Raw genomic sequence first — 21,161 nt, 5'->3', positions numbered from 1 at the left:
TATCGTAACCACTCTTCACTTGTATTCAATGCCTCAACTAATAAAATGAAGTATTGATATGTCTTTTTAACCACTTTGTCTACCTATCCAATTGCCTTGAAGGACTCGTGGACACACATCCAACTGATCATCGACACTTCCTCGTGGCTTATCATTCATCACATAGTTCCTTGCTTTATACTCCTCACAAAATGCATCACCTTACACTTGTCAGGATTAAATTCCATTTGCCACTGTTTTGCCCATGTGACCAGCCAGTCTATATTGTTGCGCAGTCTAAGGCCTTCCCTGTCATGAGTTCCCATACACCAATGAGTGGAACAGTTTCTCCCTATTTATTCTATCCAGGCCCCTCTTAGCCTTCTCCTTTCCAAGGTAAGCAATCCCAACTTCTCCAATCTTTCCTCATAACTGAAGTGTCTCATCCATGGAACCATTCTCTCATCTGCATGCTTTCTAATCTGTGCATATCCCTCCTATAATGTTAAAAATCACACAACACCAGGTTATAGTCCAACAGGTTTATTTGGAAGCACTAGCTTCATCAGGAAGAGGCAGCACCCTGAAATTCTCTGCTTCCAATTAAACCTGTTGGACTATAACCTGGTGTTGGGTAATTTTTAACTTTGTACACCGCAGTCCAACACTGGCACCTCCAAATCATTTCTATAATATGGCATTTAAAACTGTAAACAATACTTGAGCTGAGGTCTAACCATGGTTTTATATAAGTTTATCATAGCCTTCGTGCTCTTGCATTCTATGCTCTCATTGATGATGCCTTGAATACTATAAGCTTTATTAACAGCTCTCCATACCTGTCCTACCATATTTAAAAACTTGTATACACGGAGATCCTTTAGAATAGTGCCCAATATTTCATGTTGTCTCTCCCTGTTCCTTGTATCAGACTGCATCACCTCACACTTCTCTGCTTTGAACTTCATTGACCACTTATCTGCCCACTTCCCAAAGTTTTACATGGTCATGTCAATTGTAAACGTTGAAATTGTCCCTCTACACCAAGATCAGAAAAAGCAATGATCCCAATACAACCTTTGGGCACCTCCACTACAAACCTTCTTCTCGTCTGAAAAAAATCAATTTATGATTATGCTCTGTCTCCAATCGCTCATTCCTACGTTCCCCTTTATTCCACAAATGTAACTTTACACACAAATCTGATGTTTGGCATGGTATTAAACATCTTTTGGAAGTTCATGTACACCTCATTACCCTCTTTGTTACTTCTTCATATAAAAACTCCATCAAGTTTATTAGACACAATTTTCTCTTTAAAAATCCATGCTGACTCTTCCAGATTCATTCACATTTTTTCCAATGTGACCATTCTATGTCAAAGAATTGTCTCCAGAAGTTTCCTTTCCACCAAAGTTAAATTGTCTGGTTTGTAATTGCCGGGGCATTCTTATAGTCTTTTTAAATCAAGGGAGCAATGTTTGCAATTCTCTCAACCTCCTGCACCACTCCAGTACCCGGGGAAGATGGAAAGATAATTGGCATGGCCTCTGCTATTTCCATAGTCATTTTCTTCAACATCTTTGGATTGTGCCAGTCACAGTGCCTTATCAACTTTAAGAATTGACAGATTGTCCAAGTCTTCCTCCTTATCAGTTTTAAACATTTTCATGACTTAATTTCCTCCATGGCCTGGATAGCATCTGCATCTCTATCTATGATGCAAAGTATTCATTTAATGCCTCAGGCCATGCCTCTTGCCTAGAAGTATAAATCCCCAAATTGACCCTGCATCACTTTACCATGCTTTTATTATTGATGTCCTCACAGAAGACTTTAATCACAATCTTTCTTTGTTTTACATAACATTTGTTCATCTCCCTTCTGTAACTTGTGTATTCAGCATAGTTCTCAACTGCCATTATCTATCGGTACCTACGTTTCCCTTTGGAGAGAATATACCTTAACTTGTCCAACCATCTGCTCTTTGAAGGTATCCATTGCTCCACTATTGTTCTTCTGTCACCCTTTTATCAACAGCTGTTCTTGTCCCATTGATGTCCACTTTCTGTCAGTCGCTTATTCTTACTATGGATTGACCAATATTGTTTTCCGTCATCGTAAGCCTTACGATACAATGATCACTCTACCCTCAAATGTTCCCCCTCTATCTACTTGGCTCAGCTTATTTCCAAGCATCAGACAGGACTCTGACAAGGAGAGATGGGGTAGACAGGAAGGTGAGATTCCTAATGAAGGGCTTTTGCTTGAAACATCGATTTTTCTGCTCCTCAGATGCTGCCTGACCTGATGTGCTTTCCCAGCACCACTTTAATCTTGTAGAAGCCAGAGTCATACAGAGACACACAGAGCCAGAGTCATACAGCATGGAAACAGACCCTTCGGTCAAACCAGCCCATGCTGATCATAATTCCAAATTAAACTAGCCCCACCTGCCTGCACTTGGCCCATGTCCCTCTAAATCTTTCTTATGTAATTATCTAAATGCCTTTTAAAATTGTAAGTACACGCACATCCACCATTTCCTCTGGACGTTTATTTCACATACAAACCATTCTCTGCGTAAAAAAGCTGCCTGATATGTCCTTTTAAATCTTTCTCCTTTTCCTTTAAAAATATGCCTCCTCATCTAGAAATCCTCCACCATAGGGAAAAGACACCTAACATTCACCTTATCAAAATCGCTCATAATTTTAAAAACCTCAATAAGGTCACCCTTAAACCTCCTACACCCGAGTGAAAGAAGTCCAGCCTATCCATATAGCTCAAACCTTCTATTCCTCACAACATCCTGGCAAATATCTTTGGAACCCTCTCCATCTTAATAATATTCTTTCTATGGCAGGGCAACCATGATCTGTGGGGTAGGGTCAAGTATGGCAGCGGAGGGGTGGAAATCAGCACCCATGTGGATAGTAACCCCCCTTATTCAGCATTGCTGCCAAAGTGCATGTAAAAAAGGAAAAACAGGACATCAAAAATAGCCCTTAGCAGTGCACTAGGAGAAATGTAATAACAATGGTAACAGAAGCCATTGTTGCAGACAGTCTGACTGCAAATCAATGGTGAAGCCAGTGCAAAAGAGCCATTATTCATAAGAAAAATCATTTTTGGATAAGAATATTAGAAAAGTCCTTTTTGCAGATTTGTGCTTAAAATTACTTCTAATCTGTTAAGTGTAGATTTCATTTTTATAACATTTAACCACAGTAGAACAATTTCCCAATCTTCAGTTTGTAGTTAACAAATTTCTCTTCTTCTGAGAGTGCATTCTCATGATTAATGCTCTCGTAGTTGCAAGGTAATATTATGCATTCCCCTTAAGCACAACTTATTTTTCTACTTTGTCGTACATACAACCTGAAAATACTCATTCAGCTGTTTCTGCCCATCTGTCACTGAGTCTGTGTTACTGTCCTGCAAGTGATTCATTCAGGATATCAACTGTAAAATGATCAGAATGCAAGTGTTAAAGTATAAGGGCCTATTTAGCTTTGATATTTCCCAGCATTTTCTGAACAGTTAACTTAAAGAGCAAGTCATTAGTTCTGTTGAAAGCAGTTGCATAATAGCAGCGAGACCAGCAAAAAGTGCAATCTTAATGGTCAAGTTGGAAGCGCCTGGGCTGTGCCTCATAATCCTAAGCATTGAGGAATCTATCCTATATGTTATACAGAAGGACTATTTCAAAGAAGAGTCCAGGGAAGGGAAGAAAATGGATATGGCAGTGTTTTGACCAATATTTACTCATCAGTTAAAAGACTGATGGTCTAGTCATAATCACAGTGTTGTTTGTGGAGGGGGTTGCTGAGCATGATTAAGTTGCCAAATTTCCTACATTACACCAGTGACTGAAGTATTTAATAAGCACTTTGAGATATTCAATGGCAGTGAAAAGTACTTTGTAAATGTAAGTTGTCATCTCATTGTTAAAAATACAGTGCAAGTTAGATATCTGAAAAACATAAAATGTTAGCATTGCATCTGTGGAGAGAGAAAGGGTTAACGTTTCAGGATGATGTCTCTTCATCAGAAATGGAAAGGGTAGAGACTGACAGGTGACCCAGTGCACAAGAGCAGGGAAGAGATGCAAGGGGTATCAAACAAAAGTCTTTGATAGGGTGGAAGACATGAGAGACAGAATTGAGAAATATTTAAAGTGCAAGTTTTAACATTAAAAATTCATCCACTTGTACACAGATAAAACAAGACTGTCAAGCTCTCCTGCCTTCCACCTTTCCATAGATCGTTTCTGTCGATCTTCCCTCAGTGTTGCTCCACCAACTTCTGTTGTTTGCCTCTGTGTTTGTTTAAAGCTTGATAAATCACTAATTTTCCCAGCTCTCTTTTTTTTAATGCAAGAAGGCAGCTATGGCAGGAGAACAGTTACTCCGAAAAATGGTAACATTGGTGCAAACTTGGCAGGCTCACTTCTGTTGCAGCAGTTTGTATACTCATTCATGTATACACTGTCTTTTCCAAAACAATGGCAGAGTAGGTGGGCTAAGAACCTAGGCGAGATTCATCCAATCCTGCCAGCTTTCTTCCTCTTTCTTTTATTAATTTCTCTTTAGCATTTTTCCTTTTCTCTTTTTTTTTCATTGTTTTCTTTTAAGTCTGGTCAGTGACAGTGAAGGAGGTAGCATCTGGTGGCAACAGAAGCCATGTCAGGATGAGCCCAGGGTCTCCCAGCGAGCAAGGAGCAGGGCCCAGGCTGACTTCCCAGCCCAGACCTGTTGATTAGACCAAGGATCCAGGTCCACAGCCAGGCCCAGGTGCCTGGAGGAGGAGAAGTGGCTATCTCGGCATAGCGTCGCAGTGTCCCAATGTTGTGGATTAGTCTTGTACTGACATGGAGATCCTCTTTATCTTTGGCTTACAGGTATTCCAATGGCCTGGCTGGCAGTTTCAAACAGAAGTGACAGTCTCAGGCCAACATGGCAGTCTTCTTCGGTGGAGGCTTCCGGCCTAGTATTTTAGCCGCACAGCATGGCAGTCTTGTCCTGTTGCATCTTTAGGGTTTGCTGTTGTTCTTTATTTGGCTTCCCCAAGCTCAGAAGCCATTAACTGAACTGTGCGAGCTTAATTCTACATTCTTCTTATTATTATGTCTGACTTCTATCATTGATATCGGTGCTGTGAAGGGGCAACTTATGCAACTTTTTACTGAAGTTTTCATTCAAAGAACACGTGACAATAAATTTTTATTCTATTCTATTCCCAATGACTGAAGGTGCAGAGTGAACAAGAAACTATTGGCAATATAAAACATAGTTGTTATGTTTATATTGTCATTAGTAGTTTTATTGCCTCTGGAGAAATGATCAGAAGTCACCTGATGAAGGGCAGCACTTCAAACGCTTGGCATTTCAAATAAACCTGTTGGATTATAACCTAGTGTCATGTGACTTCTGATCTTGCCTCCTCCAGTTCAACAGCAGCATTTCCACATTTGGAGAAGTAAAATCACCTCTTCAGTGGAACCTCGAATCTTACAGAGAGACTACAATTTTATGTCCTTTACTGGCACTGTTGCCCTGTGAAACTTTCAACAGCAATGTGTACAGTATCTGAAACATTGTAATAACAGAAGCTGTAGCCAGAAGTATGACACACACAATCACCAAGCTCTGGTCGATGCCAAATAATGAGATGTTTAACTAACCTTTCAATGAACAATCACCAGCTTAGTGGTTGCAAAGGCGTTAATGGGTCATTAATTCAGTCAAGTGATCATTGTCTATTGTTTGTGCTCCAAATGCACAATCAAAACTGAGTCTCATTATACAGAATAAATGCCTCAGAAATGAACTGGACATTTTATTTGGAAATGAGAGTAATTGTCAAACATGTTCACTGTGCATTTCATCATGTAGGGGCAAAAATTAGTGCAGATGCTAGAACCTGTACTGAAAATCTAGTCTGATGAAGGATTATCTAGACTTGGAATATTGGCTTGCTTTCTTCCCAAGGATGCTGCCGGACCTGCTGTGATCTCCAGCAAATTTTGTTTTCAATACATTTCATTACGGGAGCATTTAGAATTATTTTTCAGAATATGGAACAGAATGTGTTTTCTCCGATATTTGAAAACTTGATATTTTTTAAAAAGGTGTTCCATCTGTATTTTAATATGAGCACATAGTCTTAAATCACATGACTGCAGTCAAAAATCAGACAGACTGCTTTGCTATCTGAGCATCAATCATAAAGGAAGACATTTAGAATTCAATTAACCCTTGGAATACACAATGGGTCTTTCTGAAGGTGTGAGAATTCAATTTTTTTTGCAAGAACACCAGACTGCAAGTACACTGTGCGAATTTCAACACAATTAACCTTTTTGCCTGCCGAAATTATCTAGCAACCACTTTGCTTCAGTCATGACATGACAACTTGACCCTGAACAATGTCTCCTTCCAATCCTCCCACTTCCTCCAAACCAAAGGGGTAGTCATGGACACCCGCATGGGCCCCAGTTATATCTGCGTCGGGTCCATGGAACTATCCATTGACCACAGCTACATTGGAACCATTCCGCACCTTTTCCTCCACTACATCAATAATTATATGGGTGCAACCTCGTGCTCCCAAGAGGAGGTGGAAGAATTCATCAACACCTTCCACCCCAACCTCAAATTCACCCGGACAATCTCAGACACCTTCTTCCTCATCCTGGACCTCTCCAACACATTTCCAGTGACTGACTCAACACAGATAACCAGTACAAACCCACCGACTCCCACAGTTATCTAGACTACATCGCCTCCCACTCTGCCTCCTGTAAAAATACTATCCCTTATTCCCAATTCCTCTGTCTCTGCTGCATCTGCTTCCAGGAGGACAAATTCCACCACAGAACATCCCAGATGGCCTCCTTCTTCAATTACTGCAATTTCCCCTCATACGCGGTTGACGATGCCCTCCAGCACATCTCCTCCACTTCCTGCACTTCTGCCCTTGAACCCCAGCTCTCCAATCGCAACAAGGAGAGACCACCCCGTCCCCCACCCCAACCACCTCCCCCTGTCCCCCCTCCCCTCAGTCCTCACCTTCCATCCCACCAACCTCCAGATACATAGCATCACCCTCTACCATTCCGCCATCTACAAATGGACCCCACCACCAGGTAAATATTTCCCTCCCCATCCCTATCTGCATTTCAGAGAGACCTCATTCCCTCCGTGTCAGGTCCTTGCCCCCCCGCCAACCCACCCTCCCTTCCTGGCACCTTCCACTGCCATCACAAGAAGTGCAAAACCTGCGCCCACACCTCCCCCTTCATCCCTATCCAAGGCCCCAAAGGATCCTCACACATCTGACAGAAATTTAACTGTACTTCCACACATGTCATCTCATGCATCCATTCCACCCAATTTGGTCTCCTCTACATTGGGGAGACAGGACGCCAACTTGCGGTTTGTTTCAGAGATCATCTGTGGGACACCCGCACTGACCAACACCACTTCCCTGTGGCTGAACACTTTAACTCCCCCTCCCATTCTGCTGTGGACATTCAGGTCCTGTGCCTCCTCCATCGCCAAACCCTAACCACCCAACGTCTGAAGGAAGAGCACCTCATCTTCCACCTTGGGACCCTCCAACCACACGGAATCAATGTGGATTTCACCAGTTTCCCCATTTCCCCCTCCCCCCACCTTATCCCAAGCTTAAACTTCCAAATTGGTATTGCCCTCTTGATCAGTCCTACCGTCCATTTTCCTTCCCACTTATCTGTTCCACTTTCCTCTCCAACCAATCACTTTCACCCCCCCCACCTCATCCACCTATCGCATTCCCAGCTACCTTCCCCCCAGCCCCACTCCTCTCTTATTTATTGCTCAGCCCCCTTGGCCCACAAGTCTCATTCCGGATGAAGGGCTTATGCCTGAAACATTGATTCTCCTGCTCCTTGGATGCTGCCTGACTGGCTGTGCTTTGCCAACACTGCACTCTTCAACTCATGACATAACAGGCTAAGAGTCATCACTTTTAGCAAAAGACCAAGAGGAACTGTGAAAGGCACCATCACAGACAGCACATATTCAACAGTGAGATGAAACAAGACAAACCAGCAAGCGGATTGAAGCAGCCTACCAAAGGCCATAATTTGTATTCATGTGGAAAACAAAGTGAGAAACCATCCCAGAGCCTATTCTCATAGTCCATCCATGGAACCAGCCTCTCAATATTGACTTCAAGCATTGAGCTCTTCACTTTGGAAAGACTCTCTTAAAAAACATAAGAGGCCTATAATGGTAATGGACTACTCATACATTCATGTTTTGCAAGTATTCTTTATCAGCCTGTACTTGTAGTATTTGTTTGAATTTGAGCTGATAACTATACCAATTTTTACTGAGTAACTTGCAGCTAAAGTTTTGCAATAAATTCACCTTAGTCTATTTTTCTGACACATGATCTTTTGGTGACATCCTATATCATTTTGACTAGTTTATCGCAGTTTACTGTTGGATTGTGTTACTTGGCCATTAATTAAAACAAAGATTTACTTTATTAATAAAACCTAAAGTTATGACAGGCAGGAAGCATTTTGGGAAAAAAAAATTTGATTAACAGCAGCGAATTGACTTCCTAAGTTGAGAGTTACAAGTTCTTGCGGAGGGAACAATAGGGGCTGGGTCACTGAAAATTTCAAGGTTTTTGATTGACAAAGGGATTAAGGGTTCTGGAGAACAGGTAGGACTATGGAGTTAAGGCCAAAATCAGATCAGCCATTATTTTATCAAATGGCAAAGCAGACTTAAGGGACTGAATGGACGAAAAATGCTTCTAGTTCTTATGATTTTATTATGATTATTGTGAATAAGAGCTGGATATACCATCCATCAGCTGATTCGTACTCATTCCAGGTCATCTTCTGAGTAAAAGGAGGTCTGCAGCTCAATACTGGGGGCACCACCTACAGATGTTGAGGATCGGAGTCACACAGAACACAAGGGGGAGTGGGTGAAAGGTGCCAATTAGATTTACATTGAGGGAGCAAAGAGTGCCAGCATGATCAGAGGGTGGGTAGATGAAGATTGCTATCCATGTCATTCTCACCACTCTATCAGTAATTTTAAAACAATTTAACAATCTGGCTGAGAGTATCAATTTATAAGCACAATAGCCTGCAATTTCTGTACAATAAGGGGAATCTTGAATTTCTTTGTCACAATCTTTCAATATATAGCTTAGAAAAGAGTTCTGTACCCAACACATTTATAAATGAAAACAGAAAAAAAGGTGGAAATACATAGAAGGCCTGGCAGAATCTGCAGAGAGACAAACAGCATTTTTGTTCCAAGTCAATGACATTGCCAGTGATCTTGGGCTTACACAGCCCACAGAAACTTTGAATTATACAGCACAGAAACAGACCCTTCAGTACAACTTGTCTGCACCAACTAGGCATCCCAATCTGACCTGGTCACATTTGCCAGCATTTGACCCATATCCCTCTAAGCTCTTCCTATTCATGTACCAGCTTGTTCTACATATGCACCACCCTGTGTGTGAAAAGGTTCCCCCTCAGGTCCTTTTTAAATCTTTCCCCTCTCACCTTAAACTATGTCCTTTAGTTGTGGATTCCCCCAGTTTAGGAAAATGACCTTGGCTTTTCACACTATCCATGCTTCTCAAGATTTTATAAACCTCCATAAGGTCATCCCTCAGCCTCTGATGCCAGAGGAAAAAAAGCCCCAGCTTGTTCAGCCTTTCCCTATAACTCAAACCCTCCAGTCCTAGCAAGATTTTTGTCAATCTGTTCGGCACCCTCTCAAGTTTAACAGTATCCTTCCCATAGAAGGGTAACTAGTATTCTAAAAATAGCCTCATCAATGTTCTGTACAAATGCAAGATGACATCCCAACTCTTATAGTCAACATTCTGAACAATGACGGCATGCGTGTCTTTTTCACCATCCTGTCTCCCTGTGATTCTAGTTTCAAGGAACTATGCGCCTACAAGCCTCGGTCTCTTTGTTCAGCACAAATGAAAGGTAAAGGTATGCCCAATTCAAAGGTTAATTTATTCCCTCACTCATAAAGCAAGTGACATTTTAAAGCAGAAAGTCATTTTGGCAACAGCTTAAAGCATTTGATGGTGTTTGCAATTTTATGGCATTGTGTTCAAGGGAACCTGGATCTCTTAAGAAAGGGATGCAGTCACAGGCAGAACACTGGCTGGTTTACAACAGAACATACACTAGCTGGACACAAAACAACAGCATATTCTTTCAAAACTAAACTGACTTTACAATAAGAAAACAAGCAATTAAAGAACAAAACTGGGAGTAGAAGAAAAAGCCCTTCAAAAGATATTGTTTTGAATTAATTCACTCTTTGCTTTGACTTTCCACTTGCACAATTCTGGGACCAGATATCTTGATTTGCAAATACAGCACAAAGACATGATATGCAATCAAAATAGAAACAGGTTTTTTTTAAAAAAAAGTCAATTAATTTTGATCTTTCTCTCCCCCCTCCCAAAAACAAAACCCCTCTCTTCTGCATCTTACAATGTAAATACACTGCATGTAATTATTTTAATATATAGCAGCTAAAAGGCACACAACAGTTTCGGTTCTTGGTGTTTTCCATGCTCTACATAAATCTTCTTCCATTGCTTTCGGTAGTCATGATTTGGAAGTGCCGGTGATGGACTGGGGTGCACAAAGTTAAAAATCACACAACACCAGGTTATAGTAAAACAGGTTTATTTGGAAACATTACCTTTCAGAGAGCTGTCCCTTCATCACCCACTCCCTCCCCTTCCACTGCCACCCTTGGTGTTGGCTGTTTCCATTGCATGACAAGACCCACAGTTGCCCAAACAAATCAATATCAAGTCAACCTATCAAACAAAACCTGCTTTTACCTTATCTAAATCCACTGTCTGTAAACCACATGTGCAAACAGCAAAGGAAACACCCCTCCAATCCCAGCAACACCTTGTAGACTCTCTCACTCACTATGTTTCACTTCTGCTGAGAGCTAGTTTTTTGCAAGAACTTTTGAGGAATCAGGCATTTTCAATTCTTCCTATTGGAGAAATTTTAGGTATTCATAGAGTCATAGAGATGTACAGCATGGAAACCGACCCTTCGGTCCAACTCATGCATGCCAAATAGATATCCCAACCCAATCTAGTCCCACCTACCAGCACCTGGCCCATATCCCTCCAAATTCTTCCTATTCATATACCCATCCAGTTGCCTTTCAAATGTTGCAATTGTACCAGTCTCCACCACTTCCTCTGGCAGCCCATTCTACACACGTACCATGCTCTTTGATTAAAAAGTTGCCCCTTAGGTTTCTTTTATATCTTTCCCCTCTCACCCTAAACCTATGCCCTCTACTCTTGAACTCCCCCAATCCAGGAAAAAGACCTTCCTGATGAAGGGCTCCTGCCTGAAATGTCGATTCTTCTGCTCCTTGGATGCTGTCTGATCTTCTCTGCTTTTCCAGCACCACACATAGCTCCTGCAAACCTCATTGAACCGGGATTGTGCCCTGGTTTTGTGCTAATAGTGAGGCATTTGCTGGGCTTTAAGGTTACAGAACTATGCACAGCACTCTAAGGGAGTTGGAGTATATGTAAAAGTGAAATCAGGAGGGCAAAAAGGGGACATGAGACCGCTTTGGCAAATCGGGTTAATGAGAATCCAGAGGACTTTTTACAAATACCTTTTTGTCCTTAATGTAACTAGGGAGAGAATAGGGCCCCTCAAAGATCAGCAAGGCAGCCTATGTGTGGAGCTGCAGGAGATGGGGGAGATACTAAATGAGTATTTTGCATCAGTGTTTACTGTGGAAAAGGACATGGAAGATAGAGAATATAGGAAAACAGATAGTGTCACCTTGCAAAATGCCCATACTACAAAAGAGGAAGTGCTGGATGTCTTAAAAAGTGGACAAATCCTCAGGGACTGATCAGGTGTACCTTAGACCTCTGTGGGAAGCGAGGGAAGTGATTGCTGAGCCACTTGCTGAGATATTTGTATCATCAATAATACCCTTACCGGCATAAAATTCACTAAAAAGGAGAAAAACAATGACAAACTGTCATTCCTAGATGTCACAGTCAAGCAAACAGCCAACGGGCAACTTCAAACTAGTGTCTACAGGAAAACAACAAATACGGACCAAATATTGAACTGCAGAAGCAATCATCCCAACACCCACAAACGAAGCTGCATCAGAATATTATTTCAATGAGCCACCACACACTGCAGCACAGAGGAACTACGCAGAGCAGTGGAAAATCATCTGTACCATGTATTCAAAAAGGATGCGTACCCAATGAACACAGTTCGCCGATTTCTCAGCAACAAACCCAAACAAGCAGACAAAACACATCTAGAAACCCGAGCCCTCTCCCCTACATCAAAGACATCTCAGAAATGACTGCCAGGCTAGTAAGGCCCCTTGGCATCATGGTAGCCCACAAACCCACCAACACACTAAAAAAGCAGCTCATGAACTTGAAAGACCCTATACAGGATTGTCTGTCTGACAGAAGGCAGAGAGTTGGGATAAAAGGTTCTTTTTCGGAATGGCAGCCAGTGACAAGCGGTGTCCCGCAGGGTTCACTGTTGGGGCCACAGCTGTTCACATTATATATTAATGATCTGGATGAAGGAACTGTGGGCATTCTAGCGAAGTTTGCCAATGATACGAAGTTAGGTGGACAGGCAGGTAGTACTGAGGAAGTGAGGAGGCTGCAGAAGGATCTAGACAGTTTGGGAGAGTGGTCCAGGAAATGGCTGATGGAATTCAATGTGAGCAAATGTGAGGTCTTGCACTTTGGAAAAAAGAATAAAAGCATAGACTACTTTCTAAACGGTGAGAAAATTCATAAAGCCAAAGTAGAAAGGGATCTGGGAGTGCTAGTCAAGGATTCTCTAAAGGTAAACATGCAGGTTGAGTCGGTGATTAAGAAAACGAATGCAATGTTGTCATTTATCTCAAGAGGGTTGGAATATTAAAGCACTGTAGTGCTACTGAGACTTTATAAAGCTCTGGTTAGGCCCCATTTGGAGTACTGTGTCCAGTTTTGGTTCCCACACCTCAGGAAGGACATACTGGCACTGGAGCGTGTCCAGCGGAGATTCACACGGATGATCCCTGGAATGGTAGGTCTAACATATGAGGAACGGCTGAGGATCCTGGGATGGTATTCAATGGAGTTTAGAAGATTAAGGGGAGATTTAATAGAAACTTACAAGATAATACATGGCTTGGAAAGGGTGGACGCTAGGAAATTGTTTCCGTTAGGCGAGGAGACTAGGACCCGTGGACACAGCCTTAGAATTAGAGGGGGTCAATTCAGAACAGAAATGCGGAGACATTTCTTCAGCCAGAGAGTGGTGGGCTTGTGGAATTCATTGCCTCAGAGTGTAGCGGAGGCAGGGACGCTAAATGTCTTCAAGGCAGAGATTGATAAATTCTCGATGTCACAAGGAATTAAGGGCTACGGGGAGAATGCTGGTAAGTGGAGTTTAAATGCCCATCAGCCATGATTGAATGGCAGAGTGGACTCGATGGGCCAAATGGCCTTACTTCCACTCCTATGTCTTATGGTCTTACAGACACCGAGCAAAACTAATGTCATTTACAAAATACCTTGCAAGGACTGTACCAAACACTACATTGGACAAACAGGCAGAAAACTAGCCACTAGGATACATGAACATCAACTAGCCACAAAAAGACATGACCCTCTCTCACTAGTAAATGCACATACAGATGAGGAAGGGCACCACTTTGACTGGGACAACAATCCATCCGAGACAAGCCAAACAAAGACATCCACGAGAATTTCTAGAAGCATGGCATTCCAACCAGAACTGTATCAACAAACACATCGAGTTAGACCCCATCTACCACCCCCTGAGAAAAGGAACAGGAAGTGACTCCACCACAGGAAAAACATCACCAACTCAAAGAAACCCAAACATATAAACAGAAAGCAGGAATTCTCAGCATTCCTGAGGCCCACTGAAGATGTTACCTAGTAGGGTAATGAAATGTCTGGAAATGAAAAGTGCAGCTCAGCAAGCAAACCTACATCCAAAATATCTATTGACTATCAACGGTGAGGTGACTATCACAGGTGAGGTGATGGAAGACTGGAGGTTGGCTAACATGATACCATGATTTAAGAAAGGTGGTAAGGACAAGCCAGGGAACTACAGACCAGTGAGCCTGATGTTGACGGTGGGCAAGTTGTTGCTGAGAATCTTGTGGGACAGGATGTACATGTATATCTATATGGACTTCAATAAGGTGTTCGATAAGATTTCCCTTGGGAGACTGGTTAGCAAGGTGGATCTCATGAAATACAGGGATAACTAGACACTTGGATACAGAACTGGCTCAAAGGTAGAAGACGGAGGGTGGTGGTGGAGGGTTGTTTTTCAAACTAAAGGCCTATGACCAGTGGAGTGCCACAAGGATCGGTGCTGGGTCCACTACTTTTCATCATTCATATAAATGATTTGGATGTGAGCATTAGAGGCATAGTTAATAAGTTTGCAGTTGACACCAAAATTGGAGGTGTGCTCAGCAAAGAAGGTTACCTCAGATTGCAACTGGATGTTGATCAGATGGGTTCAATGGGCTGAGGAATAGCAGATGGAGTTGAATTCAGATAAATGTGAGCAGAACGTACACACTTAATGGTAAAGTCCTCGGGAGTGTTGCTGAACAAAGAGACCTTGGAGTGCAGATTTATAGCTCCTTGAAAGTGGAGTCACAGGTAGATAGCATAGTGAAGGTGGCGTTTGGTATGCTTTCCTTTATTGGTCAGAGAATTGAATACAGGAGTTGGAAGGTCATATTGTGGCTGTACAGGACATTGCTTAGTAAACTTTTGGAATATTGCGTGCAATTCTGGTCTCCTTCCTATTGGAAGGATGTTGTGAAAGGGTTCAGAAGGATGTTACCAGGGTTGGAGGATTTGAGGAGAAAGTGAGGACTGCAGATGCTTAAGACCAGAGTTGAAAAATGTGGTGCTGAAAAAGCCTTCTTTTTCCAGCATCACATTTTTCAACTTTGGAGGATTTGAGCTATTGGGAAAGGTTGACCAGGCTGGGGCTGTTTTCCCTGGAGAGTCAGAGGCTGAGGGGTTTAGAGGTTTGTAAAATCATGAGGGGCATGGATAGGATAAATTGAAGGGCTCCTTCCCAAAACATCTATTCTCCTGCTCCTTGGATGCTGCCTGACTGGCTGTGCTTTTCCAGTACCACAGACTCTCAACTCTGATCTCCAGCATCTGCAGTCCTCACTTTCCCCTTTGCAGGAGATATGCCAGTAGCAGGACCAAAATGATCAGGTGCCAAGTTGGTGAAACTACAGTGGAAGAATTAAGTTGTAGTCAGAGGAAAGCCATCCCACCATATCAGATCAAAGCTCTGGAGTCCTCCTACAAGCTATCACAAATAATGATGAGCAATTAAAGAAGTAATCAGGGAACGGGGATTTACATACACCCACCAACTAATTGATGGCGGAGCTTAGCACAAATGTACCAAGATAAGTCAGAATCATTTGAAATGGACAATGCGTCTCAGCCTCATTGAGTTCTTCAGCATTATAAAACAATTCTTCAACCAATTCTATTCACTCCACATGATGTAAAGACATGTCCCAGGACAGGAACCAATAACAATGCTGACTACATCCCAACTGCAGTGCTGAATTTGCCAGTATTAATCAAGTAGATTATATAAACAGTATAACATAGAACATAGAAAAGTACAGCACAGAACAGGCCCTTAGGCCCATGATGTTGTGCTGAGATTTAATCCTAATGTCAAATATAGTAACTTAACCTATGCACCCCTCAACTCACTGCTATCCATGTGCATGTCCAGCAGTCACTTAAATGTCCCCAATGACTTTGCTTCCACTACCACAGCTGGCAACGCATTCCATGCACTCACAACTCTCTGCATAAAGAATCTACCTCTGATGTATCCTTTATACCTTCCTCCTAATATCGTCAAACTATGACTTCTCGTACCAGTCAATCCTGCCTGGGGAAAAGTCTCTGGCTATTGCCTTGAACTATTCCTCTCATTATCTTGTACACCTCGATCAGATCTCCTCTCTTCCTCCTTCTCTTCAAAGAGAAAAGTCTGAGCTTAGTCAACCCTTCTTCATAAGGCAAGCCCTCCAGTCCAGGCAGCATCCTGGTAAACCTTCTTTGCACCCTCTCCAAAGCCTCTGTATCTTTCCTATAGTTGGGCGACAAGAACTGGACACAATATTCCAAGTGTGGTCTCACTAGGGACTTGTAGAGCTGCAGCAAAACCTCACAGCTCTTAAACTCGATCCCCCTGTTGATGAAAGCCAAAACACCATATGCTTTCTTAACAACCTTATCCACTTGGGTGGCAACTTTGAGGGATCTATGTACTTGCACACCCTCTGTTCCTTCACACTGCCAAGAATCCAGTCTTTAATTCTATATTCAGCATTTGAATTTGACCTTCCAAAATGCATCACTTTGCATTTATCCAGGTTGAACTCCATCTGCCATTTCTCAGCCCAGCTCTGCATCCTGTCTATATCACACTGCAGCCTGCAGTAGCCCTCTGTACTATCGACGACACCATCAACCTTTGTGTCATCTGCAAATTTACTAACCCACCCCTCAATCTCCTCATCCAAGTCATTTATAGAAACTACAAAGAGCAGAGGCCCAAGAACAGAGCCCTGCGGTACCCCACTGAACACTGTTCTCCAGGCAGAATGCTTTCCACCGACAATCACTCTCTGCCTTCCGTCAGCCAGCCAATTCTAAATCCAGTATGACAAACATAATTTTGCTTGGAGAAAGTGAGGACTGCAGATGCTGGAGACCAGAATCGAAGAGTGGCATAAGCTCCTCATCAGGAATGAGCCTCATTCCTGATGGAGGGCTGATGCGTGAAATGTCGATTCTCCTGTTCCTCAGATGCTGCCTGACTGGCTGTGCTTTTCCAGCACTACACTCTTCAAAACATAATCTTGCCAATTACTGCCCTATCAGCCGACTCTTGATCATCAGCAAATAATGGAAGGGATAACTGACAGTGCTATCAATTCACACTTAATCACCGATGCTCACTTTTCCTTTAACAAAGAACATTCAGTTCTAGCCTTCACTACAGCATTTGTCTCAAATTTGACAAAACGTGATTAACTCTAGAGGTGAGGTGACAGCGGCTGCCCTAGACATCAAAGCAACATTTGTCTGTATGTGGCATGGAGGAGATAAAGAAAAATATGAACTCAATGGCAATCAGAGGTGAAATTCTCCACTAGCTGGAGTCATTCCTGGCCCAAAAGAAGCTAACTGTGATCTTTGGAGTCCAACCATCTGATAAGGATATATTTGGATGATTTTTTTGGATAGTATCCTAGGCCCAAAAACTTTTAACTGCATGATCAGTGGGCTTCATTCCATCATAAAATCATATATTGAGATATTCAGAGATGATTGTTTAATTCTGCAAGTGATTCTTCAAAAAATGAAACAGTTTTTCCCACATGTAGTAAAACCTGGACAATTTTGAGGCTTGGATTGCTAAGTGGGAAGAGGTGCACAGCGAAGAGGGTTACCTCCGATTACAACAGACTCTTGATCAGATGGGCCAATGGACTGAGAAGTGGCAAATGGAGTTTACTTCAGATAAATGCGAGGTACTGCATTTTGGGAAAGCAAATCTTAGCAGGACTTAGACACTCAATGGTAAGGTCCTACAGAGTGTTGCTGAACAAAGAGATCTTGGAGTGCAGGTTCATAGCTCCTTGAAAATGGAGTCGCAGGATAGTAAAGGTGGTGTTTGGTCAGAGTATTGAGTGCAGGATTTGGGAGGTCATGTTGCAGCTGTACAGGCCACTGTTGGAATATTGTGTGCAATTCTGGTCTCCTTCCTATCGGAAAGATGTTGTGAAACTTGAAACACTTCAGAAGATTTGCAAGGATGTTGCCAGGGTTGGAGAGTTTGAGCTATAAGGAGAGGCTAAACAGGCTGGGGCCGTTTTTCCTGGAACATCAAAGGCTATAGGGTGACCTTATAGAGACTTACAAAATTATGAGGGGCACAATTAGGATAAATAGACAAAGTATTTTCCCTGGGGTCAGGGAGTCCAGAACTAGGGGGCACAGGTTTAGGGTGAAAGGGGAAAGATATAAAAGAGACCTAAAAGGCAAACATTTCACACAGAGGGTGGTATATGTATGGAATGAGCTGCCAAGGAAGTGGTGGGGGCTGGTACAATTGCAACATTTAAAAGGCATTTGATGGGTATATGAATAGGAAGGTTTTGAAAGAATATGGGCCAGGTGTTGGCAAGTGGGACTAGATTGGGGTTGGGATATTTGGTCAGCACGGATGGGTTGGACCGAAGGGTCTGTTTCCATGCATGTACATCTCTATGACTCTAAGTATTCCCACCACGTAAATTCCCTGGAAAGGCCAGCTCCAACACAAGAAAGTTTGACCACCTCATATATCTGCTGTCCTTGTATTTATAAGCAAGAAAAGTTGCAGGTTTTGAAGATACTATAGAAAAGCAGAGTATTGAGTGCAGGATTTGGGAGGTCATGTTGCAGCTGTACAGGCCACTGTTGGAATATTGTGTGCAATTCTGGTCTAGAGTCCTGCTTTTCTATAGTATCTTCAAAACCTGCAACTTCCAAAAGAAAGTTTGACATTCAATTACCCTACCTTTATCTCATAGCCCGCCAGGATGTGGGGCTTACCACTGACCAGAAAACAGTGGTTACAAAAGCAGGTCAGATGCTGGGAATTTTGTAGAAAGTGATTCATGCCTCCTGATTTCCTGAAGTCTTTCCACAATCTACAAGGCACATGTTAGGTGTGTGGCATAAATAGTCCAATTCCTTCAATGTGTGCAGCTCCAACAATGATCAGGTTTGACAATATCCAAACAAAGCTGCCCACTCGGTTCACATCCCATACATCCAAATCCCATTCATTTCTTCCGTTGCCAGTGTACTGTGGCAGCACTGTGTACCATCTACAAGTATCATCAAGGCTCCTATAAGACAACACAATGCAGCACAGGAACAGGCCCGTTGGCCCACCAAGCCTGCGCCGATTCCTCATCCTTATTTAGACATGCTACTTATTGCCCATACACAGTTTCTAACCCTCTGTTCATGTGCTTGCTTACCATTACTTCCACTGGCAGTGTGTTCCAGACACCCACCATTCCCAGAACTTCTCCCCTAAACTGTCTCTCTTTCACCTTGAACCTGTGGTCTCTTGTAGTTGACCTTTCCACCCTGGGAAAAAGTCTCTGACTATCCACCCTATCTATGCCTCTCATAATTTTGTAAGTGTGGCCTAAGTAGAGTTTATACAGCTAGAACACAGCTTGCGAACTTTTATATTCGATGCTTCGGCCAATGAAGATTAGCATGCTGTATACCTTCTTGACTACTTTATCCATCTGTGTTGCCACTTTCAGGGGCCTGTGGACCTGTAGACCCAGAGCGCCCTGTATGTCAATGCTCCTAAGGGTTCTGCCATTTATTGTATAATTTACACCTTTATTTGATCTTCCAAAATGCATCACCTTGCATTTGTCCGGATTAAACACCACCTGTCATTTCCCTACCCAACTCTGCAATCCATCTATATCCTGCTGTTTCCTTTGACAATCCTCCTCACCATCTACAACTCTGCCAATTTTGGTGTTATTCACAAACTTACTAATCAGACCAACATTTTCCTCCAGATAACCTGTATATATTACAAACAACAAAAGCATTGATCCCTGTGGAACATCCTGAGTTACTAATCTACATTCTGAAAAGTACCCTTCCATGGTACTCTGCCTACTATGACTAAGCCAGTTTTATATCCATCTAGCCAGCTCACCCAGGATCCCATCACACTCTATCTTTTGTCCCAACCTGCCATGAAATACTGAAGAAATGCCTTACTAAAGCCTGTGTAGATACCATCTGTTGCCCTTTCCTCAATCATTCTTGTCACATCCTTAAAAAACTTAATCAAATTGGTGAGACATGACTTTTCTGACACAAACCCATGCTAACTATCACTAACACATCCATTCACTTCCAAATGTGAATACATCCTGTCTCTCAGTATCTTTCCTAATTGGTGCCCCTCCAGTTTAGGTGCAACCCATCATCTTGTACAGCTTCCACCTTCCCTGGAAGACATTCCAATGATCCACATTTATAAAGCTTTCCCCTCAACACCACCTCTTTAGCCATGTGTTCAACGGTGCTACGTCTCAGCTCCTAGCCTCCGTACCACATGGCAGGGGAATTAATCCTGAGATTACTACCATAGAGGTCCTGCTTTTCTATAGTATATTCAAAACCTGCAACTTTTCTTGCTTATAAATACAAGGACAGCAGATATATGGGGAGAGCACCTCTCCCCTCCTTGCTACACACTATCCTGACTTGGAACTACAGTGCCATTTCTTCCTTTTCATTTGATCAAAACACTAGACCCTCCAAGTGAAGAGCAATGTGGGTACACTACAGCACACGAATTGCTTCAAAAAGCTGGCTCACCAGCATTTTCTTAAGGGCAATTTGGAATGAACACTAAACGCTGGCCAATCTATTGTTAATGTTTTAGGGAGCGTACATAACAAAGTTGCACTCAAACCTAATTTTTGTGAACAAAACAAAGCATAATGCCTGCATGCAGAATATTGGATTAAGGTTTCATTGATTGTGCGAATCATTCGCCTCCTCAAGTCACAGCTGAAACAGCCAAGATAATTTGCAATAAAGACACATTTGTTTTGGCATGATAAGATTGGCAATCTGTGATAGCCTCAAACTGTTTACTATCATCTAGTTCTAACACAGCATTCAAAGAGATGAGCTAGAGTTTAAAAAAAAACACAGACCAGATCATTTTGCTTGATATTTTGTACCTACTGTCACATGTTATTTAACAAATGGAGATTTTATTCCTAATTGGTCTAAAAATGGCATGCTGTGTACACAGCAGAGCCCAGATTGCATCGTTCTAACTTGTACTAATTAGGGCGAAGAAAAACATCAAGAAGGTACTGCACAACAGTACCCAGCACGTGGGAACTCTTGGGAGTCCTAATTGTGACCCCTGACACCTAAACTGTGTATAAGAC

The 21,161-nt window shown here is 42.4% G+C and overlaps 1 protein-coding gene across 2 annotated transcripts in view; it reads right to left on the bottom strand.

Annotated features, from left to right (window-relative positions):
• LOC132822921 (cadherin-4-like) overlaps positions 1-21,161 on the bottom strand; it is a 672,789-nt gene that overhangs the window by 175,336 nt on the left and 476,292 nt on the right. The window lies entirely within an intron of this gene.

Source organism: Hemiscyllium ocellatum, chromosome 15 (genome assembly GCF_020745735.1).
Source record: "Hemiscyllium ocellatum isolate sHemOce1 chromosome 15, sHemOce1.pat.X.cur, whole genome shotgun sequence".
Lineage (NCBI taxonomy): Eukaryota > Metazoa > Chordata > Chondrichthyes > Orectolobiformes > Hemiscylliidae > Hemiscyllium > Hemiscyllium ocellatum.
Note: the sequence above shows the minus strand (reverse complement) of the source record. Positions and strands in the feature narration are given on the sequence as shown.